At 41.7% G+C, this 21,108-nt stretch overlaps 1 protein-coding gene across 1 annotated transcript in view; it reads left to right on the forward strand.

Moving 5' to 3' along the window:
- The first annotated feature begins 49 nt into the window (after nt 1–49).
- gng12a (guanine nucleotide binding protein (G protein), gamma 12a) overlaps nt 50–21,108 on the forward strand; it is a 29,134-nt gene continuing 8,075 nt past the window's right edge. Inside the window, exon 1 of the mRNA XM_040144694.1 lies at nt 50–434. The gene's annotated coding sequence lies outside the window, so the exon portion shown is untranslated. The remainder of the gene's footprint in view (nt 435–21,108) is intronic.

Below are 21,108 nucleotides of genomic sequence, written 5' to 3' on the forward strand. Positions count from 1 at the left end.
TATTGTCAGTAGTATCTAGCTTGACGCTGGTGAACATCCGCCTCGGCGGTGCTTCGGTCGGCCCGCCCCTCTCCTCCCGAAAGGGTTCGGCTGTTCTCGTCGCGAGGCGTCCAAGTGGAGGAGGAAAAGGAAAGGAGAGGGGGGAGACTGGTCGCACTGTGAAGGAAGAAAAAGTAAACGACAATTAAATATTGACACCGACCGTCAGCGGGAAGTGACAAAGGTGCGAATCGGCAGCTCTGACTTCGACAGTGCGGTCCATGTAGGGCTAGTTTTCCACAGTCTATGGTGTAAACACACGGGTCTGGTTGTGACATTGCGCCGTGAGCGACAGAGCAGAGGGAAAGGTCTCCTCCCAGTCTGTTGACGGATAGAGTTTGGCTTCAGTGAAAGGAGACACGGCTAGACCTGACTGTACATTACCCCCCGGCCAGGTAAGACCGCCATGTGTCGATATACCTGTCAACTTAACAGCAGGCATAACGCGCTTTTACCCGAAGCAACAGTTGGTCTCCATCTGCTCTACTATGAGACCTATTTACTGTCATTGCTGCCAGATTTCACAGTCTTCATCCGTTTATGCAACACTCATGTGGCACCACGGCTAATTTAGACACAACAGTGTTTCATTTCTCATACCTGTGACCACACACACACAAAGACGGGATTTTCCTCATGAATATGTTATTCAGCAGGTGATAACTTGAGCTGAAGGTTTACTCAGCACAGTGCTGTCTGGGCCTTCTGCCCCGATTATTCCCCACAGGCCCCACCTACTGTGTTTTTTCACACAATTTCTTATTCCACAACAGAATGGCACCTTTATGGATAAGTAAACCGTCCACCTCCTTCACATTGGTCGATTATGCAATAGATTAAATACATTAGCAGTGTTGTCCAACGTGAACCAATTAGATTATGAGCCCAGTGTGATGGTTGAAGTGGAGGCGCCACACAGGGAAGTGGCTGAAATGTTTACATGGAGCATCAACAGCTCTGTTGATGTCCCCTGGCCATTAGGGAGGACAGAATACAGACCGGCCATTGATAAGGCCAACTCATTAGTACCCCATTCACCGCCATCAAAGCCTCCTCTCAACGCCCATCAAGATGAGTGGGTCACACCGCACACACTGGAGGCTGAGGATCGCGCACTTCCTGTCTTCACGCCGGTGACAGGGGCTTGGTTTGGCGTGACAAGTTTTACAATGAAGGGCTGAGCAGCTCTGTGACAGACACCAGGCAAGAGGAAGTGCCTCAGAATTCAGGGGAGATGAAGTGACAACCATGAACAGAGGAAGACTTGCAACAAAATCTGTGTCTGTGTCTCTCTCGCTGTGTTTCTTACACTTGACAGGAAAATGCGTGTCTCTGTGCTCATGCCCTACATACACTGGTATCACTGGTAATAGCAGAAATATGCAGCCTTATATTGTTGTTTTACTAGAAAAGAAGATGATGACTGTGAACAGCTGCCTTTTCTAATGCTGCCAGGTCAGGTCATGAGGCTGTCTGTTGCAGTTCCTCGGAAAAAAACACTAGCCCCCCGCAAAAGAAATTTTTAATTTCCTTCCCTCATTTAGATGCGTCCTTTAGCACGTTTTTAAACCCTCTCCATCAGCTTTGATGGCATGGTCTGAATTTCGAGTCGGTGAGTAGGTTAGCCTGGATTGCTGGCAGGATTTAACGTGACATGTAATGCATGTAAATTGATTAGTAACAGGAGGAGGGGGCTGGGTAGTCGAGATGGGAACAATATCTTGCTTAATGCAAGGATTAGATCAAAAGGACAGGTTTGGGGAGGCCCCTGTACAGCTTGAGATTGAGGGGAGGAACTTTTTTAATATCCCTCCTCTGTCTCTGCCATATGAGTCTAACTTGTGGAACAATGGATGAACTGTTGGGATCATGTAGGAAGCGGCACACGCAGCTGTAACCAGTGCTGTATAGTACCTTATCGGCTAACAGGCCGCTCTGGAGGCGGCTTGCATCTCCTCAGACAGAGAATGCAGGCCAACTCGACCGGCAGCTCTATTGGCGAGCTTTCAACAAAACGGCCAGTTTGGTGCAGGAGGAAGACACGACGGTGGCCACTGTCTTAGCCTATCATCGGCCTGGATCTGCTTCCTCATAGTGCTATGTGCGGACTCCCCCGCAGGTCTTTCAGTGTACACAGTTTGTTGAAGTAAGAGTTTGTGTGTGTACATGCCTGTGCGTGCTTGCCACAGTTTCTTTTGAGTGATCTTACTACTTCCTTACTGGGCTGAGTGATTCACAGATTTTCTCAACATGTTACACTGTTACAACTTAAGTACATGTTTCTAAAAATTCATGTTCTAAAGTATATGTTTCCAGCTCTTCCAAGATTACGTTCTCACCCTTTCTTCTATCACCTCATCTTTCTGTCTGTGTTTCTGAGCCTTATAATAATGCAAGTACGTGCTCATATAAAACCAATTATTAGATCAAGTGAGAAAATAATTGACAGAACAATAGATAATGAAAATAATCATTAGTTGCAACCCTAAACCCTTTGTTGTTTATTTAACAAAAGATATCAAAGTTCTCAAATGTTAAATATTAATTTAAACACAAGCAGACTTACGAGAACTTCCTTAAACACCTAAATAAGAGTCTAAAATGGGTACGGATTTAGGAAGCATAGGATCCAAGTAACAAGATCACGAATCTGATTTCAAGTTTCAGTACATGAAATTATGTACTGCAAGATAACATAACTTTCTCAACTGTGAGGGATTTTTCCAAACAGTTTATGCTTTCTTGTATAATTTCTGTGGTCGTATTGGACTGTTGCAGGCAATAAATGATCAAGAGGTGTTTATGGCAATATTGGATTTGTACGGGATTTTCACATTAATAAGATGATGTAACTTGATTTGTCGGGTATTTAATTTGCCAGATTGGCCAAAAACAAACACCCCTGGCGGGTTATTTATACCATATATTATACCGGTTATTTGAGCTATAAACAGTTTTACCATTTTTCTTTTTTTTTTTCACAGAAAATGTATGGACAATTTTAGTTCATTTTATACATGTCGCCCACACCTACAGAACAGTTCTCAATAATCTATGTTACAAATCTTGGTCGGCATCAAAAAAAAAGATTTAACACCAGCCATAGTTATGAACCTAAAAAAGTTTGACTGTATGTCTTGACAATATAGAATAATTTATTGTAAAAACAAACTTTTTTCAAATATTGCACCCAACTGCACACGCACTAACAAGAATTCTACAACTTCCATTTTTCCTTTCTCCTCACAAACTTTATGATTTTTTTGCACTTCAGAGGTATGCAAAGACATACTGTAGCCCTTAAGGGCCTGCCCATGTTAGTGTTTGTGGTGTGTGTGTGTGTGTGTGTGTGTGTGTGTGTGTGTGTGTGTGTGTGTGTGTGTGTGTGTGTGTGTGTTTTTGTGTGTGTGTACGTGTGTTCTGCACTGTGTGTGTTGTGGTCACAAGGACTAGCCTACAGTGGCTGGTTTGCTTGAATTCCAGTCTCCCCAGGAGCACATGTACTGAGGGGAGTGGTGGTGACATTATGGATATACAGTCACACCCATCTGTTGGTTTGGCAGCAGAATTACTTGCTTTCATGAAATACCAAGCATTACTGGATCCTTTCTTATTGGCTCAAATTAGACCATCTCAGCAGCATATCTACTCTAAAGCAGAAATATTTTCCGAGACATAGTTTTATTTTTTGTCTGCTCTAATTTGCATATTAACTAGAAGATACAGGGAATGAAATGTTACAGCACAAGGATAAGGTAAAGTAGACGGTCAGTCTTTCACTGCTGGCGTCAGGAAGGAAGGCGCTGTCAGTGCTCATGTACTAATCAGGTTGACATCAACCTCTGATGTACACATTCGCCTAGCTAAACAGGAAGTGTTGTCATGGTGACCATCTCAGATACGTAAGAAAGGTAGTGCAACAGGTCTCATTTCCCCTCATTCCCTTAAATGTGTTGAGATATGTTGATTCTTATTCATCAGAGATCTCTGTTTCTCTCTGCGGCCTGTGCACTGACTGTCTACCTTAAATTAGTAGGACATACTGGTCACAGGCACGCTAGACATGTCAAAGGCTGTATTCAGGGTGCAGAGCTTCTGCAGTTGTGTTTGTCAGACTGATAGGAGCAGACGTTTGACTGACAGAACTGGCGTCTCCGCCCAAGCCAGGAGCACCTAAAATCCACCTGGGAGGAGAAAGTGTGGAATGCTTTTCACCACAACTTCCTAGTCACAGCCAGACAGCTCGTCTTAAAACTCCTATGTCATACAGTTTCCTTGATTTTATTCTCAAATCAATGTAAAAAAAAAAAAAAAAGTGGCTATCTAAGCAACAACTCATGACAGCCTATGGTATACTGTGACCTGCTTCTGCCTAAAAGGAGCTGGGGGCCTGTAAGAGCATGTCATGAGCTATCAAAGAAATCCAACATGCTTCTCTAAAGGAAAACAGGCTATTGGGGGAATATTTTTGATAACCAGTGTGTGGATTCCAAGCATATGGTTTTTGTCTGTATTCATCTTACACGTGCAGAACGTTGAGTAAAGTGGGAATGAGTTAAAAGGTCAACTCAACAACGCCATCTTGTGTCTGTCCTAATTTTTTTGGTTTTAGCAAGTGAATTTCCTTTTGGTTTTGAGGTTGAAGTAGTTTTTGAGCTATACAGAACTTTTCACAAGCATTTTACTTTATACATCTAAGCTGTTATAAATGTTTGGTTAATAGCCATGGTATAACAAACATATTGCATGATTTAAGTGAGCTGTTTTGTAATACTGCATAACATTTAAAGGAAGTGTAGCAGTGTCTTCAAAACAAAACATTCAACTTTGCATGCATATCAAGAAAAAAATTAGACCCCTCACATAGTGGATTACTACTTTAAACACCAACCTAATGGGGAAAGACACTATGACATTTCAGACCTAAGGCAGTTTTTGGTTCAGGTTGTTCAGGAGGCCTCCGTTTGCTCTTAGTACATGGCGGCTCATCGTCAACTCCCATTGGACAGAGAGAAGGAGGCAGATAAGATAGTTGTGTTTAGAGTGTAAACTAAGTCCAAGGTTGAAGTTCCTCTTAGACACTGATCTGAGGTTGGATTCACTACCCCCCCCTCAAATTGTCAAGGCTAGTTAATGAGCCGAGAAGCTGACGGTCCGTCAGTACTCATAAAACCTTACGGTGTAAAGTTACCAGGTGGGAGCAGGGCGTGTTTATCGCAGATGTGACGGAGAAATTAACCCGATAATCAGACTGAACTGTCATTTCATTTGACTGTACGAATCGCTGGACGTTCAGAGGTCTGGAACCGGGCAAAACAAACGAGTGAAACTAAGCCGAGATAGTAGAAATGAATAATTAGCTAATTAGGGGATCGTAGCAGTAAGTTATAGGCCTGTGACCGTGAATGATTATGATTCTCTGTTACACGTCTTAGACACACCGATTTGGTTTAAATCAATTGTTTTAAAAAAACCACCTGGACTTATTTGATAAGTGATGATTACAAATAGGTAACAATTCAATTTATTTGTAAATGAGACGGTTTATTTACAATGTTTATCTGTTATGACGTTTACAGGTGTTTGACACTTACTCAACAAAAAGGGTAGCCCATATTTTTAAAAGAAACGAAGGCCTGACGCAGACAGCCTTTAAAGGCATAATCCGTAATCCAAACAAAAACAAAAGGTTTTCTCGACCAACGAAAACCCAAGATCGAATCGTTCGACATCAGCAGTGTTTGTAAACAGTAAAAGAGTCCCATATTTTCAGGTCCGATCAATTGAAAAAAGCAACACGATCCCAATTCTCTACCTTGTGTTGAAATGCTGAAATGAATAGTCTATTGATAAGAAAATTAATGACAGTGTTTATAATCAATTGTTTGTGATTTATCAGACAGAAATGCTAAACTGGTTCCAGCTCCTTAAATGTAGAGATGAGCTGTTTTTCTTCATGAGCCATTTTCAGAGCAGACACTTTGACTTGTTATATAATAAAAACACACAAACAAACAAACAAATAAATAAATAAAAAGCACAGGTGTTAATGATAATAACTTTAACAATGGCTCTGTACTATTCAAGTGTCCCATGTTAGCGTGACAGCAAGCCAGCATGCACAGCACCAGGACCCTGAAAATCATTTATTTTATTATTTACACCGATGCCTTTCCTACTTTCCTTTTTCATAGAATGCTTGAAAAAAGGCCTAAAAAAAAGATACATTTAAATAAACTAATCATCAGTTGCAGCCCTTTTTTCAACTTAACTTTTCTATTATGCATGTGAATATACTTAAGATTTATATTGCAAATATATTACATATTGGGCCTTTATCTAGAAATAAACTGCCATATTAAAACTAAAAAACAGGAAGCATCTTTCATTCGAGCATCACATGTTTCTGTGCATAACAGCTGTGGACAGACAGGAGGATAATGTGTAAATGACTGAGAAGAGGGGCACTGAGAAAAGGTTTTTCATAGATCAGCTGCAACATAGAAACTCTATTTTTAGGCCCATTGTTAACTTCAATCTGCCGCATGCAGTGTTGACACTGTGATATGGGAGATAGGAGGGGGCGCATGCTGCAAACTAGGATTTAAAGGAAAGATTTGTCTCCATTGACTTGAATTGCTAAGAAATCATAACTTCTCAATAAACAAAAACACTACTATGAAAAACTTCCTAAGAGTGATCAACAGGAGGATACATTTCTGGCTTTGTGGTCTGACGCTCTGCTTCCTCCCCTGTGGTAATGTCACAGGAGTGGATGATGTTTGGCAGTGTCTTAACACCCAGCATCTATCTGTAGGAACAAATAAGCAGTGTCTCTATCACAGAACGTCGCCCCTCAGAGGACATTTTGTGGATTCTGTTTCGAGAGCTGTGTGTGTGTGTGTGCGTGTGTGCGTGCGTGCGTGCGTGCGTGCGTGCGTGCGTGCGTGCGTGCGTGCGTGCGTGCGTGTGTGTCTTTTAAATGCTTCACATAATTTGAGGCTGAACACTGTTGCTCTCTGTGAGAAGCTTTCGTTGTGTTTACATATTTTGTGAATTACAGTGAGCTCAAAAGGACAGTGGACTGATTTAACAGGTTTAAGTGGACCAAAGCAAAAATACTAGAAATCAACTCTGAAAGAAAAGCACTTTGGGTTCAGGCTACTTTGGATCTTGACATTGAAGAATAACGTTGTAATTCTCAGACCTACAGTTCCTTCTTTCTGCCACTTGGTGGTGCACTCTGACTTCTTTCCTTGTCTCTCTAGTTCCCGGCTACTGGAAAAATGCTCAGTGGCCTTGCTGTAACACAGGCAAAAAAGGTTTTAAATCTAAGTGAGAATATTTACATTAGTCTCACATGATGCCTACTTGAAGGCCAACTTTCCTGTGTGGCCTATCTGCCCTCATAATGACACTTCAACCCTTTATCTTATTCTCTGTCTCGTGCACACATGTACGCCATCTGTCACATTAGCACTGCCAGCTGGTCCAAACAACCTGTAAGCTTTTATTAAACTTGTCCATTACACTTAGCCATTTCTGTTTATCGTCATGAGAGAGACAGAACATGTGAGCATGTGTGAAGGAGGCCTTTTCCTGCACAGAGCATGTTGAATACAGTATGTTGCACCTGTGACGTGAGTCAGTTTTCGGTTATTTGTCCTGTCGTACAGCTCAGATAGTGTGTGTGCACCCCTGTAGATCATGTTACTGTTTGGATTATTTACTAGAAGGACTCTATAGTAACCGACACAAGCAGAGTGTCATCAACAAACAGATGATCTGCTGTTTGTTGGTAACCTACCTATAGTTACCCTACTTAAAGTGATCCTAATAATAATAATATGCTTTATTTTTATAGTTAAGTGCTTTATAGAGATCAGAAATTAAGCTCTTAATTAAGAAATTGAAATCATGCAAGACCCCAGTCCAAGAAGAATAAAATGTAACATTATTAATTAGCATTAAAGCTACTGTCAGCAGATAAAAATGTGCCTGTAAAATGAAGCTAGCTAAAGTTATGTTTGCCAAGTTAACTATTATTATAAAAAAAGCACATGATGTATCGATTGACAACAATTTAAAATATTTAGAGAATGAATCATGTTTATTTTGGAAATAATCAATCGGGGACTTTCTCAAAATCATTAATTTCGTGATATAATGCATCTCGTATGTTTACTTTTCTCCATGCATGCATTTCAGAATAAATTAAATCTAATTTAACAATTTAACAAATGCTGGAAGGAATGCACATGTGATCGCCAAGTATTTCAAGGTATGTCCCCTTTCCTGTATCGTTGATGTTGTGGAAAATGTTATGTAAACCCAGTCCTCCTGTCTGGTTGGACTGGGCAAAGTGGTTTGAAGTACTCCCACTTACAGGAAGAAACACCTTTTGTAAGGACACGGAATCTCCTCACTTACAGTATGTCATTTCCTCTGACATACACTGCATTTCATAAGACCATAGCCCAAATAAGGGCATATCCTGTCAGAGGACAAGACAGAGTCCAGACAGCATAAATCAGCTTCCGGCCAGACAGGTAGGGAAGAATAGGAATGGATACGACTTCCTTCGAGGAGCATTGTGTTAACAAAAAGTCCTGAATACACATGTTGACAGTGTGTTGTGCTTTCAAACTAACTGGAGGAGGTTTAAGATGCAACAGAAGCATGCACTTTAACTGAAAGGCTAGAAAGATAAATGAATCATCCATAACACTCATAGCGGAATCAGCATGTAAATTCAGTTGTGTGTGTGTGTGTGTGTGTGTGTGTGTGTGTGTGTCAGCGGGTAGAAGAAACTCTCACTTTGATGGAATTTTAAAATTTCTTTAGAGCCCTTTATGAGTCTTTGGGGAACTTTGCGGGCATCTCAAACAAAGGTCAGTGTGTGTGTGCGTCCTCACTGAGGCCCAGTTGGGACTTGACACCTGTAGCATAAGGCTACGCATCACTATGGGTCTGTGCTGTGAGAAGAAACTGCACCCCTTTTTGTTGCCTGAAAGTCCCAAAGTCGAGCCCCAAAGTTTTTGTCTGATGCCTCACTGCGTTTCTCTGTTAAAAACAAGCAGAAACAGGTGTCCAAGAGATGCACAATCAATGCCTGTCTCTTCGTCCACAATCTCAGTGTGCCTTCATGTGCTGTAATCAGGTGCCTTATTCACACTCTGTCTAATTCATTCACTTTCAAAGCCCTTCAGGGCTTTGTTAGACTATGATTTACTCACTCTTTTCTGGTGCACGGTGAAACAAGGATTCACATTTTCTCCAGGAATGGTTCTTGTACAGTGACTCCTTGTGCAATTACCTCTCTGAACTGTAACAAATAGGCAATGTTCTCTCTCCACGGGCTTCTTATTGGAAAACTAGACAGTTATCTTATTGTGTGCATTTTTTTTTTTTTTCACCAGGGGCAATCAGTTCGCAGAATCTGCAATCCAGACATTTCATACTGGGTCTGTTTGGAAAAAAAGATTACATCTCTGGGCACCCAAAGTCCTATATGTTGAAGCACTTCTCGCATTAAAACAGTAGCGTTTTGTGTAAGAATTTCTACTCTTTACCTTGAGATGTGACCTTGTGGCACAGTTCAGAAAGACACACTTAGGCCAAGCAGCTTTCTGTGCATTGTCTTATGTTAACTGCTTTGTGCAGAGACGATGGACAAAAGCTGGATGTTAATTCCAGTGCAGTTTCTTTAGAGTGTCCACAGTACCTTTCAAAATATACAAAACTACTTGCATGAATGAGAGAGGTAGACCTAGTGACCTACTTGTGCTGAGAAAAGGATGAAGCATGAAGAGAGAGGAAGTAAAGGGAGACGGAGGGAGGACGAGGAGGAGGCAAACATCTTTTTTGAAGGAATTCGGGGTGGGCTGCAGAGGAAGTGGCCTCAGTGTGACCCACAGTATGAGCCTCTTCCTCCACCCGACATGTCTTTGAAACTGTTAGATGAACAGAGTCGCAGTGATTGGAGGGAGGTGCAGCCATTCATGTGGCTGCTGATTAATAGTAACTCAGACCCCTTTGTGTGTGTGTGTGCGTGTGTGTGGGTGTGTGTGTGCGCGTGTGTTGGAGGGGTTTGTAAATCAATCTGGTTGTGTGTAAGTCAATGCGTCTGTCTGAGAGAACTTTAACTTGTATGCCCTGCTGCCTTAAAAATGTCCTGTAACCATACTGACTCTACTAAAATGATCTGACTTGCTTTACTTTGTTTGATTTGTAATCTCTCAGAAAACTAGAAACTTTCTGAATGATAATAGAAAGGCAATGGGGAATTCACTCTCTGCTTCTCTCCTCTGTACACTCTATCTCTGTTTTAGACCTCTACAAATGTTTTAAAAAGCAAAACCAAAAGTACTTTTGACTGACCGGCATTTTTTTGCCCAGTAGTCACACTGAATGCCCTAAGTAGTGCAACATCCAAAATGTTTGAACTTATTTTAGGGTTTTTCTTTTTTTCCCCTCCGGTGGGGGGAATTTAAAGGGGCACTCCACTGACTTTCCACATAAATGTCAGTTTACTCATAACTAGGAGCACTACTCAGCCTGTGAATTAGTTGAGAGGGAGAGAGGTAGCCTTCCAGAGTTTGCAAAAATAACCTTGGTGATGTCATTAAGGTTATCTTTGCTTGGGCTTAACACTTGTCTAACAGGAAGCCTTTGTTGCAAACCGAAGGTGTGGAATTTGAAAGAAGGGGGCATTTAGGAGGCAGCAGCTGTTTCCCAGTTTCATACTACATACTGATTCTAAGCAGGTTTTGAGTTGTATTGTGATCACACTGGAAAAGTGACAATATATATTCATATTGGAGAGTATGCATACTAAATATGACAGAAAATGGAGGAGCTGCTCACAGCTTTAAAAAAATAAAATAAACTGTGGGTGGTGGTAGAGATGCATCAGCATTAGTTTGTATGTTTGACCTAGTTTCAAAACAGAATGAATACAATGGAAAAAAAAAACAACAGACAAAACAAAAACACAAAAAACATTATGCTATGATGATTAGTATGTAGTACATACTGCAAAAAGCTTGGGGGTGTCTAATGAACGATACTATCCAGTTGCATTATGGGAAATGTAGGAACCAGTGTTTTTGAGCTTGACCCTTACTAGTAACTAAAAGTCAAGATACCTCGGCCTCTGCTGCTTAAAGGGATCTTATATGTATAAGTGCAAATATAGTGGATGAATTAATGAGTAATAGTGCATGCAAGCCCATTTTCTTCCAATTTTTGCTGATGTCAGATAGGTGGGGTTTTCCACAAAGGAAAAACACGAGTGCTTAAAAATTCTAACAATAACAGGAAAGTCCATTTAATTTGCCTTCTTGTTCTGATTTGGTAAAGCCTACACCTTTTCTTATTTAGAACACACAAAAAGAAGCCCAGGCTTATATCCAGCTTCTTTTGTCTCTGAACAACATAACACAAAGTCTTGTGCTCTCAGGCCTGTTTTGAGTCTCATTCTTTCTGGTCTTGGCCTTCTGTACCGGCCTCGTCCCTCTGCCCTCTCAGCACTGACCGAGGCCTTCAACTCTGTCATAAAGCGATCATAAAATCAGTCACCTGGCCTTGGAAACAGTAGCACAGTAAATGCTTGCAGAGTTTATTGTGAGAATGTAGTCATGGCCTGATAGTGCTAATCAGTTTAGAACTGACGGTCTATCAGTTGATATTTACTCTAATGAGGCTGTACTGTTTGCATGTGTATCAGTAGAATATCATCATTACTGTGCATTTGTCAGAGTGACTGTTGCATTTTTTGTTTTTACCATAACCCGAGGAATTTGGCGTCAGCACTATTCACTTGCTTCTATAGTCACTTTCCACCAGCTTCTTCCTGTTTTTTGAGTGTGTGTTTGTGTGTGTGTGTGTGTGTGTGTGTGTGTGTGTGTGTGTGTGTGTGTGTGTGTGCGTGCGTGTGTGTGTTTTGTGTTTGCGTGTATTACTTTTCATGCAACTTGTCTTGAGTAGTCACATGCAAAAAAGCACGTGCAGATATCCTCTAAAAAAAGACTTTGCACCTTCTGACATACACACACACACACACACTCTTTTCACCCTCTGACTAATCCCATTTCCTCTTTATGCGAAACGCAAACTCGTCTTTATTACCTTCGCGTTGTCTTCTAATGAGTTGTGTGACGTCTGTGCCATTATCAATTATTCCATCCATGCACGCTGTCGCTTAACCCTCCCTACTTCAGCTCCAGCAGGGAGGAGGGGCTGTATGATGGCCCAACTGGCAACTCTACAGACCTTTGGCCTTCTCTATTCTACCTTCGCTGCAGTGGTAACATACATGCATCCAGACCAGCTCAGGGGTGGAGGTTGGAAAGACTGAATGCGTTTGTTTATTGTTCCATATAGGCAGGGCAGTGTTGGGCCAGAGATGGAGATTCATTGTGCAGTATCTCCCTGCCTTCAACATGAATAGTAGCTTTCAGAGGCAATAGGGGCTGAGGCAAAAGGCAAAGTGCTCACAATAGCTTTAAGTTTTATGGCGTTCCTGTCGCCGACAGCAGATTTTTGGCATGTGACCAAATGCAACATACACACAGCTGCACAGCTTGTTTTCCCCTGCTCAACTCTCTCTCCCTCACACACACAAACTCTTATCTCTCCCTCAGTCTCGTTCGCAAGCACACGTCTTTTTCTACAGCTCTCTGCCCCACCATTCATTCCTTCCCTGTATCCATTTCCAGCAAACTCCACTCGGCTTGCACTAAGCTTTCTTTTGTGCAGTTTTAGGACAACAATGCCGTTTGTTTTCCGAGGGCAGAGCAGAGAGACGCTGCCTGGCAGCCCCTCTGCCTAGGTCGCCCGTGTCTCCTGCATGTCACCCTCTGTGCGTCTGCAGTGACGTCTGAAGGGCATTATCTGCCATAGGCCTTTGTTTGTTTTGGGCTGCTCTGGGCTTGATAATGGCTCATTACTGGGGAACCAGAGGCTCATAGGCACCTCAGTGGAAACTGCAGAGACCTTGCTAATCTGGATGATACCCAGCTGGCATGCAGCTTGGTAAAACTAGCTACTTTTGGGAATAGTTTTTAGCTGAAACCAGCTCCACTGTAGCCAGCAACAACACAGACCTGCTGGCTATTTTTAGAGCATACTCTAGCTGCTAATGATATCACTGAGGCGCTGGCCGCCCTCTGCATCTGTTTATGTGTTGCTCCCAGACGTTTGGCATCCTGCATGTAAAGCCAGGAAAGCCAGTTGTGTCTGAATACTTGTTGAGCATCAACAAAGTCTTTTATATAATTAGCTCATCATCTCCAGCCTCTCCTGTGGAAGGAATGCAAGGACTCCAGTTGTCAGTTACATCATTGGAAAGAACAAAAATCTCCCAGTCATTGATGTCACCCTTTGCTCTCACTTTAGGTCATTCTTTCTTTCTGCCTGTTGCTGTACAGTCGGTCTTTCACCTTTTCTTCTCTCTTTTGACGTATCTTGCGTGACAGAAGAGTAAATTAGCCACTTCTGATGCTGGTATTTTCCCTTAAATCATTTTATCTGTCCACTGTGTGGACTGTTGATATGAAAGGTTGCTAAATTCCCAGCCCAAGAATGTTTCCATATTTAGTGTAAGAATACATAGTATCTATTTTAATGCTGCTGTTAAACCTCCAGTAATACCTATGTTGATTCTTTAGCCAAAATGTTGGAAAACAGGGGGGTGGATAAAGTGTTTCTTTAACACAGTTAAGTGGGTGCGTCCCATGATAGATTTTTGTTGTAAAGCTCAAGTTGTTCAGTATTATATTCTGGTCCCCCCCCCCACACACACACACTTGGTGCAGGTGTCCATTAGACCTTCACTTGCCTACACTACACTTACACCACATTCCCCCTAACATTTAAACCACACTGCACCCACATTTAGGATTACACAACTGATAATTTGCAATCTCAACAATAGGCTAACAGCATGGCTGACCTTGCTTGCGTGAAATGGCCTACTCAGCAGTTCAGAAGCCATTTTTTACCACCTGACTCACTGGTGTGAGGAAAAATAAGTCAAGGACAAAATTTTGGCTGTTGTTTTAATGATGTGAAAATGCCCATAATTGCTCTGCAAATGTGACCGTCCATGTGTGTGCATCCATAAATGAAAGTCATTATTAGCTTGGGAAGAGGATAAAGGGACAACAGTTGAGTTTTTGAACAAAGTGCAGTGAATATCTGGTGCACAATTACTCTGCAAGTCTAAATTGGGCAACATTAGTGAAGTAGGAGAGTGTGCTTATTGTGCTGTGAAGTGTAGCCTAATTAGAGGTTGCCCAGGTGGAGATTGTCTTATTTTATCATGTGTATTCTCGCCTGTGCATAATCCTTGGATGCCAAAGTGTTACTTGTCCCCTGTGTTATCACTGTTATCTGTCATTATGTCAGGCAGTCAGAGTCCCTGACACGCATGCTGCTCCTCTTCAGTCCTGTACCAGCCACTGAATGTGCAGTCAGTCGTGTTCACACAATCCTGTTCTAAATATCATCATGTTTAAGGACACTGATTAGCTTACTTGGCTTGCTGTGTTTTAGATGTCTTACCTTATCTAACTTGACATGCAGCTTTTCTCTTTGTATCTAAATGCTTTTGAATTGAGTTCATAATAAACTGGACTGTCTTGCAATTCCTGCAGCAAAACTTTTCAGCCATCTAGTCTGAGCTTGAAACAAGGAATCATTCATAGTTTATTTGGACAGGAATGAGCCTCGAGTAATTGCACTTGAATTTAGGATTTAGAAATCCTGCAGAAATGAGTCCAGTCTAGTCTTCTGTCTAGACACTGTGCAACTGTGTTACAGTATGCTGGATTGTTTTTGTATCCTGTCAAGCCACAGAAATTCAGGATTGTGCAGTTTGCCAGATTCAGAGAACTTGCTGTATGGGGGTTTATGTTTAACTTAGACTTCTTCATGGTGGGACAGAAATGACATTGTTATATGTAGCGCCACATGTTTTAACCTGAGCAATTTTTCATTAACCTTTGTACAGCACTTTCGCTTTTCCTGGAAACATCTGCCTACATGGGAATAATGGACAACCCTCGGCCAATCACAATCAAGCAGTTTTTGCAGACTGGCATAGAGATCACTGAATTTCCCAGTATTCCCTTTGTATCGTACTGAGTGTGCGGCCAATGGCCTGGGCGGGGTGCTGTCAGCTTCACTTATCTCAGTGGCCATACCTGTCAGCTCCGGGGTGGTGCTGCAGCTCTGTGTCTCTTAATAGTTCCACTCAAAGCACACATGATCTAGTTTTCTGCCTCTCTCAGTTGTATGTTCCTCACTGTGGGCTGCAACTAACATTTTTTTCAGGATTGTTCTTAATACAATTAGGTCCATCAAGGCTTTTATGAATGTTAAAATGGCATTTTGGGGGTCAGGTCTAGCAAAACTACAGATTAATTAATGACTAATAGTTTGATATCTTTTTTTTGTTTTGTTTTGTTTTGTTTTTGGTAGAATCTGTGATATTTTGTGGTACAGGTGACTTACGATTCCGTCTTAAGGGTCCTCCAGTCTCTATGGTTTCTGTTTATCTTCAGATTTGTCATGATATTTGCAGTATCAACTGCATGACAGCTGCCAAGGAAACCAGGGCCTATCAGCAACTCCTTTTTTTTTCTGGTGGGAAAGTAGTGATGTTACTCTGGTGGTTCTCACAGCGTGAACAAATATGAGCCAACACCATCTCTTCCCTGCCTCACCCTTTCTCTTTCACAGACCTAGACAGCCAGAGTTGCTGCCTCTGGCTCATAAACACAATCCCACTTTACTCAGCAGCAGGACTGATGACTGAGTATTATTGAGTTTGATAAGCACGGGAAGCAAGTGAGAACAAGCCAGTGTTTGTATGAGAGCGGGACGGGACTGCACAGTGACACAGATCTGATCTGAGGAGCAACGGACTGAAGTGCGGGGTCATGTTTTAGGTGTAGCAGGAGACGGTTTTCCACTCAGCTGGAAAAGTGCTGACTGGCAGCAGAGAGCATGAGAGGGCTACTTTTAGCTTCGCCTGCAGACTGGGAAACTCCTGTTTGCAGAGAAAGAGTGTGTGCAGGGGGAGGGGTGTACATGAGAGAGATGACAGAGTTGTGTGTGTGTGTGCGGATACACAAGGGAGAACAACTAATATACTGGCTTGTGGCTGGGGCCCAGGTCTTTGAACTCTCTTTTGTTCAAAGCAGCAGACGTCTGTCTAGACACCAAATATCGCCTTTCCACAATTCACTGTTCTGCACTTGTCAGCTGGTGTATAAAGTCAGACAGACGCCAGGCAGTAGATATTTCAGGGCCTTTTTAACATGATCACCAGAAGTGTTACAGGCAATAAAATGTCAACATTTCTTTGGCTTTAGCACATAAGAAAGTAATTTATATCTACAGAATATGTCTAGTGATCATCCTTGAGTCTGTATAAAACACACTTTTGAATACATCAAAAGTAAGAAACTTAAAGTTAAAATCCTTTAGATTTCAACATTTTTAATGCTACAGCATCCACTGGTTGAGTAGCTACTTTGTCAGAAATACAACAGAGGAGCAAACAAACTCTTGTAGCTTTAATATAGAATTAAGTAAATAATAATTGCAACCACGATCTGATTTCATGCTGCACATGGTACAGGTAGTTTTTCACACAACACCAAGACAAAGTAAAGTTTGTTACATTGCTGAGAAGTTGGAAATGTGCAGCCTGCAGTTCTTCATCCATCTAATCACCGTGGCTGCTCCTTCTTGTTCCTTAACTCACTTGCAAAAATTAAAAATGATCATCTGACAAAAAATGCCAAAAATTACCATTTTCTTGTTTTGAAATCGCATTTCAATAAACAATCACTATAAGTGCTAACCTCAGTGACAAATACATTAGTTTTCCCTGGACTGCTTCACATTAAAAGCATCCCTGTGTTTAGCCAGTTGAATGCTTTTAATGTAAAGCTGCAGCAGTACAATGTTTTCTTGACATTAGCAGTTTTGATATGGTCATGGGAGAGTAAACAGTAAACAGTAAGCCTGATATCAATGAGATGCATGAACAAACAGTAACGCTGGGTTACGTGCTACATCGTCTCCTGTAAATCCCTCGCTTGGGTGTAAGCAAACCAGTACAGGAATGGTGGACTCCGCCATTCACTGTGAAAACTGCTACATTTAGAGGTAAATTCAGAATATAAATGCGTCGAATGGCTATTGCAGAAAAAACACAATCACTATCTTATTATCACACAGTCTTAAATTTCAGTGAGGTTTGTCAGAACACCAGTTACAGGCTGGAACATGTTTCTCTGGCTTCCATGTAAGCTGTTGTACATGGGTGTCATTTGCAGACGTTGGCGTGGCTGTTTCTTTTATACTTGTATGGATTTTAAATAGTGTTTATGGGCGTTTTCGTTCCTTTATCAAACCTGCATTCCTGCATAATTCCAGCCTCAGTCTGCTTCATCTCCAAGTTATTTAAGTTAATGAGGCCAGCCGTTACAGCTACAGAAGAATAATCTTCAATATCTATTATCATTCTTACCATAAAATTGAACTATGGGTGCTAGCTTCCTGGATTTATAGTCCTTCAAAGCACAAAGTGGTTGGGGAGAAAATGACTAATCTGTCATTTTGGGGTGAACTAAATGGAAGGCTTTGAATGTGGAAAACGCATGATCCTTTCCTACCTCTCATCACCTCGTGTCAGTCAAGTCTAAAGTGCAGCCTGCAGTCCTTAAGCCCAAAAGCAGTTTATTTCCAGTGGGGCTACTTTATTACAAAAGCTGCTGCAGTCTGAAAAGCCTCAGATACTCAGTGAAGGGACCACACATACCGTATAGTTGACAGGACTGAGTCTTCATGGATGTCGCTTGTATTCGTCAGCAGCATATTTAAAAGTTTTCTTTGGGTCAGAGCTCCAGTATAGCAGCCATGTAACACACACACACACACACACACACACACACACACACACACACACACACACACACACACACACAGTTTTCATCTCTGAGTGTTAGTGTTAATGGCACTGACTCATAATGGTTCCCTGTTCTTGGCACTTTGAACACTGTGCTAATGAATCGCATGTGTGCGGGTGGGTTTGTGTGTGTAAGGTACAGCAAAGCAGTGGGGCCTCGCTGCTCTGTGCAGTAGGTGGTCCTGGCTGCTGTATGTGTGTGTATTGTGATAGGGTGGGCTGTAAAGGGGGTGGTCTTTTTTCTGTTCCTCGGAGGTAATTTTTTGCAAGGCTCCTATATGTACATGATGGTGCTTCATACCACAGACTTGTGACTCACACACACCGGTGCCCTCCCATAGAGTTTCAGTCAGACCAGTAGTGCTGGTAGTAGCTGGCATCACATCAAAGGGGATTCATAGTTTGACTGAGGTGACTCAGTTGGGATGGTTTGCCAGCAAAAATCCCTTCTGGGTGCCATTGGGATTTAAGACCTGCCTCTTTCTCCCACTTCACATGCTGGTTGAACTGATATTTTGGTGCCGCAGAGTAGTAAACTATTAATCCTGTCTTTACTTCATCTTAAATTAACAGCTGTGGAGGTGTCTTTTTTTCCCCCTTCATGTTGCACTGAATCATATGACAGACGGACCCAGCAAAAGGCGTCAGAAGACTATTGTTCGATATCCTTGCTAGCTTGTCAATCCGTACTGTAAAAAGGTAATTAGTTAAGGAGCAATTCCACCAACTCTGGTAAGACTATCTGACCGCAGATATATCAGATAATGAAGAAGAAAAAAAAAAGCTCAAAGCCTTTACAATAAAAATACAACAAACATCATTTTCATGATCAGTTTCTTCTGAAATATACCCTTTTTAACATTTGTAATAAAAAACTTATAAAACAACATAGTTACACCCACAACCAGTGTGGTTTATAACATTGTGATGGCAGCTTGCACAACCAATAGTCGATAGTCAGCAATAAATATGCTGACAGATTAGCTCAGTAGTAGTAACCCTGATCATGTGACCCTCGTCTTACAGGTCATAGCGTTTGCATGAGCATCTCCCACTTGGACACAGAAGAGCATCCACTGTATTCAGTGTCTCGCTCAAGGGTCACCTCTGCTGTCACCTCAGTCACTTAAGCCCTGCCTTGTGAAGCCTGTTTGCATTTCTCATGTTATCTCTTTATTAATTGTTGTACTTGATCAGCAGCTTCTGTAATGTGTTTTTGCATTTTCACAATTTATGTAATCTGGCTTGTTTGGTCATGCCAGGAAGCCAAACTTTATTTAATTACTTGCTCAGAAAAGTGTTTGAAGCATTTGGGGTATGAAGATGTTGGCAACCCTCCTGTGCTCTGATTGAAAGACTGCCACAAAAGTATTTGTTGTACTGATGCCAGTCTGATGCCAGTCAGCCAAAATCATTGAGTTCATTACTGTTACAATTGCCTGACCTTGTCTCTGAAACAGTAACTAAGTAACACTCATTATTAGTAACACCATCAGAAATCCATCTTTTGATTCTGAAACACAGCTCCTGTAGACTATTTTTACATCCAGAATGGACATTTTTATGGTTGGAAAAAGTATGAAAAACATCAAAGAAACATCTTGAACTACTCTTGTGATGTAATGAAAATGTAGTAATTATCTATTACCAAACTAATTCCTTTAAAGCGTAACTGATGTTGGTCAGAGAAGCAAACATATGGCGCTAAGCCTACATAACTTCATCTAAAGACCTCCTCCAGACTATAGAAATAAATACAGTCACTCATCATGTATGGATGAAAGGATTTTATTTTCTTCACCTGTGGTGCCTCACCTTTATGACTAAGCTGAGAATGTCTCTGTAGGATGATTGTTTACTTTGCATTGTACTACATAATAGAGCCTGACAGATACTGGATTTTTGTGGCCGATGCTGATTTTAAGGATATATCGGCTGATATTCTTTTTCTATATAGGTTTTTATAGGCTGTTGGTCCATTTGTAGTGGATATGATAGGTTTTTGCTCTGTGTTTAATTGTTTCTGTTCACCTACCCAGGGACTACAAATGCTATACATATACATGTATACGTATACAATATGTATGCTCTCTATGCTCTCAAAACAGCCTTAATTCTTCATGGCATGGATTCCACAAGATTCCAAGATTGCATCACATCATTTCTGCAGATTTGTCAGCTGCACATTCATGCTGCCAACCTCCCGTTCTTCCACATCCCAAAGATTTCCATTGGATTCAGATCCGGTGATTGGGGAAGCCACTGAAGTACACTGAACTCTTTGACATGTTCATGAAACCAGTTTGAGATGACTTTTGGTTTGTGACATGGTGCGTCATCATGCTGGAAGTAGCCATTAGAAGATGGTAAATTTTGGCCATAAAGGGATGCGCATTGTCAGCAACAATACTCAGATAGGCCGTGGCCTTCAAACCATGACTGGCTGGTATTGAGGGGCCCAAAGTGTGCCAAGAAGGTTGGGTCCATGGATTTGTGCTGTTTTCCACTTTTGGTGAACCTGTGCCCGCTGCAGCCTGAGATTTCTGTTCTTGGCTGACAGGAGTGTAACCTGATGTGGTCTTCTGCTGTTGTAGCCCAAGTTTCGACATGTTGTGTATTCTCAGATGCTTTTTTGCTCACCAAAGTTGTAAAGAGTGGTTTTCTGAGTTACCGTAGCCTTTCTATCAGCTCAATCCAGTCTGGCCACTCCCCCTCTGACCTCTCTCATCAACAAGGCATTACTGTCCCCAGAAATGCTGCTCACTGGATGTTGTTTTTATGTTTTTGTTTTTCGCACCATTCTGATTAAAAAGTCAAGAGTCTGTTGTGCGTGAAAATCTCTGGAGATCAGCAGTTTGAGCCAAGCCCCCCTGACATCAACAATCATGCCACGGTCAAAGTCACTCTAATCACACTTTTTCCCCCACTCTGATGTGTGATGTGAACATTATCTGAAGCTCCTGACCTGTATTAGCATTATTTTATGCATTGCACTGCTGCCACACAATTGTCTGATTCAATAATTGCCTGAAAAAACCTGTGTGCAAGTGTTACTAATGAGAGTGTTTGGTGAGTGTGTATTGTAA

Source organism: Xiphias gladius, chromosome 14 (assembly GCF_016859285.1).
Source record: "Xiphias gladius isolate SHS-SW01 ecotype Sanya breed wild chromosome 14, ASM1685928v1, whole genome shotgun sequence".
NCBI classification, from domain to species: Eukaryota; Metazoa; Chordata; class Actinopteri; order Istiophoriformes; family Xiphiidae; genus Xiphias; species Xiphias gladius.